General features: G+C 40.8%; 1 long non-coding RNA gene across 1 annotated transcript in view; it reads left to right on the top strand.

Moving 5' to 3' along the window:
* LOC106815289 overlaps nt 1-4,958 on the top strand; it is a 22,935-nt gene that overhangs the window by 9,422 nt on the left and 8,555 nt on the right. The window contains exon 2 of the long non-coding RNA XR_001394726.1: nt 2,625-2,627. This is a non-coding gene — a long non-coding RNA (uncharacterized LOC106815289). The remainder of the gene's footprint in view (nt 1-2,624; nt 2,628-4,958) is intronic.

Genomic DNA, 4,958 nt, shown 5'->3' with positions numbered 1-4,958 from the left:
TGCGTCGCCCGAGTGGTCACGCGTGCTGTCATGTATGTCTTTATATCGTCATGTCACTTGTCTGCTCTGTTGTTACTTATCCACTACTACTGGTTTGGGAGACTAATGACCTGTTAATTGAAACAAACTGTGATGTCATATAATTGCTGAGAATAACTTCTTGCTATATATAGCCTCTTTGATGATCTTTTCATATTATTCCTATACAGTTTTTCCGCACATATATTGTAGGTGGAACATGGCTGCCAAATCACCTATCTCCTCGAATGATCTAGCAATCTCGTGGTGATATTTCTATTGTTGGTGTGCTGCCATCTACACGGCAATCTTATAGCCGTCTTGACGTTTCCGAGAAGGTTTGAACCTGCCATTAACAGCCTCGAGGCGTTGGCTTCGCAGAGTGGCAGTCAACCTATTATTCCAGGAGGTGTCGCCTCGAACAACTCCTTAGCTAGGAGTCGCCATCATGCGCGTTTTGATCCACTCAATTATACGGTGAAGCGCACTATTACGATCCGCGTTTTACAGGCGTCTGCGTATTTGTATGTAGTCTCCCGACGTCGATCATATCAGAAGTGCGCATTAGTGCCGCAAAACCTTGCGGCATGCTCAGCATGGGCAGGTGATTTCATTTCCAACCTTAGGGTAGCGATGAATTGGTGACATTGCCTTTGTAAATCAATGAAAGATAGACTCAGATCCTTTGGATTTCTGTACGGATATGTACGTGGTGCGCATACTAGGCCCGAAGAGTATGAAGAGCATAGAAAGAGTATGATTTAGTGATTTACAAACCATTTCCCTAAAAAGTCCGTGATTGCGCTGAAACTCAATAAAACTCAACCCGTTTGAGTGGTTTGGTAAACACACGAGGACGAATGCGCGTTCATCCTCCATGATAGGATCCATGGAAACAGAGGCACGGGCAGGGAACTAAAAAAATAATAATTAATAAATAAACTTTCAGGAAGATCTTAGGAATGAATTAAGTTTTACATTTAATGGTAATTAAGATTAGGCCTCAAGTAAAAAAACTCGCTTGTATAGAGGGCGGCGATGAACAGACGAGTGACTTGAACGCTCGCCTATTGTTCCGTCATGCGTCGCGCCGCATGACGCCCCGACCCGGCTAAACTCACACTGGATGGCGGGTTAGTTGAATCTTCATACATCGCGTCCCATCGGTTGGCGGGAGCAACGGTGCACACATGTTCGATATAGTCTACTGTACACGCAGTCTGAGTTGTAGACATAGAACTTGAAGCATTTCGGCATTAAGTCTTACAATAAATTTTGCAAAATGGTGGAACCTATATTATTTTTTAATTTCTGCATTGAACGGTGCGGAAGAAGGGTCTTATTATTAATTCAATTTCTTAGCTAATATTGTTCTGACTTTCTGTTTAGATTCCGAAAAAGCGGACACGCGGGAGTACGCGGTGCCGTGCATATGGCAAATGATTGAAACAGACACAATCCCTTGATTTGACTACGATATCGACACGGGACTGTGGACGTGTCGAAAGAACAGGGCGCTATGTTTACCTAGTCGGAGCGAAACCTATTCTTTCAACTCGCGCTATTTCGACAGACTTTCCTTGTAGACAGACAGGTAAACTCCATTCAATAAAATTTGTTGTCAACCCAACGTGGCTTGATTCAAGCGGACACAGCATACATACACGCAAAGCGTATGTGCCAAATCATTCAATCACCTACGCACTCATTGTCAAGCAACAACTGCTGCCATGATATACGAATTCTACGCTTGTACTGTCGTAATAGTTTTTATAATAATATCCAAGATATGGAAAACTATTCTGGCTTCTCATTTATTAGCTCACCTTGACATCGTCAAGCTGAGCTATTGCCATGCGGTCGTCGTCCTCGTTACGTCCGTCAACATTTTGGTTTCGGTCAACGATAACTCAGAAACGTTTGACCCACATGTTGAAATGTGGGTATAGTTGTTACTGCTAGTGTTCCATATGGAACGTCCTATTTTGTGAGTACGCAGTCGATGTACTTTCGAGCCACGGCAATTTTTTGGCAAAAATGGGAATTGTTATTAGTCAGTTCAGCGTTCAACAGGATTTCGCTCATTTTTTGCTTATCGTGAATGAATATGGCTAGGGGTTTTTGATTTAAAAAAAAAAGTGTGAAATTAGGTAGGGCTTTGGCAATTATATAGCATATAATATATAGGACACGTAGATATTAACAGGCTGTGGTGGTTACACTCATCGGCTTCGTTTTACAAGTATTTCATGACAATATCTTTAATGCAAATTCCTGCTATGAATCATATTATGAGTTATTACTCATTATTATTATATTATGATTTATTATTATGATATTAATTATTTATGCTAAGAAACATCAAAGCGGGTATAGCGCCTTCTACAACGCGTTCACAAATTGTGATTCATTTTGGTTTATAAATTTATTTATAATTTATAATATTATTTATTATTTTCACATAAAAAATTACACATATAATTATCAAGAGTATATAATGGGAGTTCTCCCATATAGACTCTCCGTTTCTATAATGTACGTCGATGGTTGCTCAATTAAAACTAACTTCTTCTCACTCACTCGATTTGTGTCCTTTTTGTGGTGAGCTAGTGTCATTTGACACTTTCATATGTAGTGTATATATAAAGACACTCTCACGCTACGTCGGTCTAGGTGTGCTTCATCATCTCGGATGAGAAATTCTATCCCGCCAGATATGGGTTTGCATTACCTGAGGAATGCAGCCTACTACTGGCGCCTTTTAACCATGAGTAAGTATTGAACACGTTTAATTTACGTTTGTTTGATTTATCTAAATTTCAATATACGCAAAAATAGAACTACAGGCTAGTTACTCATTGCCACTATCAATGATTTGATTGAAACGAGTAATAGTTGGCGTTATAGCTGGGAATAGACAGCAAATAAAATTTATTACCATCTTCTTACAGGTGTCTACCGTACGTGTACCGGGTGGAAAATAGCAGATGTCTTGCAGTACATAATTAAATGCTTAAATAAAAAGGTTCATGGATCACCCAACCCTCCGCATAGATCGAAAACTGCAAGATCATTTATAACCCTTGACCTTTCTTCATTTATTTCTTCATGGCTCAGCACTTGGTCACAGTCTATCAGCTAACTAGCTGCATAGTTAAGAAGTTGAGGTCCTACAACCTTAAAATCCTTGAGGTCTTACAACCTTAGTTAGGAAGTTGAGGGTAGCTAGCCCTAGAGTATTACGTCAAGCCGACATCTTTACTGACACTAGGGGGTGGTCACTGCCAGAGTTCTTTACGTCTCCTGTTGTAATGTATCCATGAGCGCCCACGCACCATAAATGATACTTGTACTAACCACTGAGAGAATAATAAATATCTATGATGTACCCTTTACTGTATTCGGTAGACTTGACGCTCCCCACTGTGTTCTATAGCAGCATCCTGTATAATATATAGCTTGCGTGACAGCAGTATAATCATTTCTATTCAAGGATATTGGCAATGATGGAGTCTGGGCTGATACGAAAATGGCAGCAAACCCACTGGCCGACGAATAACAAGTGCATCGCACCTTCAGCGCAAGTGATTGTAAATAAGGATATTTCACTTGACGATGCGCAAGGGGCATTCTACGTCTATTTCATGGGAGTAGGTCTGGCCGCTTTGTGTTTAATCGGCGAAGTTCTTTGTACAAAAATGAAGTGTTCTGTATCGTCAGTGACTAGTCTCAATCTGACTTGACGACAACGATAGTTATGCGTCACATGTGTGATCATATGTTCCCACGCGTGTTCACCTGTTTCAGCTGCGAGCGGAGGAAATTGAAACACGTTTGGATGTTACGATGTTGAATGTTGCGATGTTTGGATGGGAGATGTTGTATATATTATGATATAAAGTATAAAAATTATATCCTACATCGGCAACGAATATATATGTGTCTTAGTTAAAAATTATATGTGGAAAATTATAGTTGGAATATATATATATATTATATGGAGAGAGAGAGAAAGCGCGCGAGAGAAGGGAGCGAGTGAGGCAGGGTGCGAAACGAATGTTAAAAACTAGCAAAATAATTATTATTCTGTACACGTCGGCGTAATTTTACCGCACATTCGAAATACGAAAAGGATACTCGGTGTATTCATTTTGTTGAACAAAATGTCACGCTGTTTTGGTGCATTTCTTGCAAGCACACTGTACGGTGAGCGTGATCGCGATTATATGTTTATCAAACAAACAATGATTTATATTGCTGTTGCTCGTACTGACGCTGGTATTACACACACACACACGCACACACACACACACGCACGCACACGCGCACGCACACGCGCACATGCACACGCACACGCACACGCACACGCACACGCGCACGCGTACGCGCACACGCACACGCACACGCACACGCACACGCACATGCACACGCGCACGAGCACACAAACACACATAAGGTAAGCGGACTGGTGTGTGAGCGTTTATATTGCGTGTGCGTCTGATTCTGAGTTACTGAGTGTGTATGTTTATGGGTGTGCATGCCTATGCGTGTGCATGGCGTTTGTGTGCGCGTGAGTTTGCACGCGTTTGCGTGTGCGTGTATGTACACGCATGCGTGTACATTTTTTTGCAATAACTTGATATCTAAAACAATTACTTTGTAAAAACCGAGAAATCCAATAAATATACGAGTTAATCACAGTTTGTAAAAATTAACTCGATCAATTAATTAATGATAATATAATAACGTGTTACCCTTGAGTTCGTTTATAACTGTTTTCGCCTATAGATGTTGCTGGGATGCCGAATGGTTTGGGGGTGTTTATATTCAAGCCTGTACGGGAGATTACGGTACGCATATGTTTGCTAATATATTGACTAATCGCGTGTGTCAATAAACTTAATATTTGCAGAGAGTATAGCTAAGCCATGTGTCTATAG

Source organism: Priapulus caudatus, unplaced genomic scaffold (assembly GCF_000485595.1).
Source record: "Priapulus caudatus unplaced genomic scaffold, Priapulus_caudatus-5.0.1 Scaffold1083, whole genome shotgun sequence".
NCBI classification, from domain to species: Eukaryota; Metazoa; Priapulida; class Priapulimorpha; order Priapulimorphida; family Priapulidae; genus Priapulus; species Priapulus caudatus.
The sequence above is the reverse complement of the archived record's forward strand: the minus strand, read 5'-3'. Positions and strand labels throughout refer to the sequence as shown.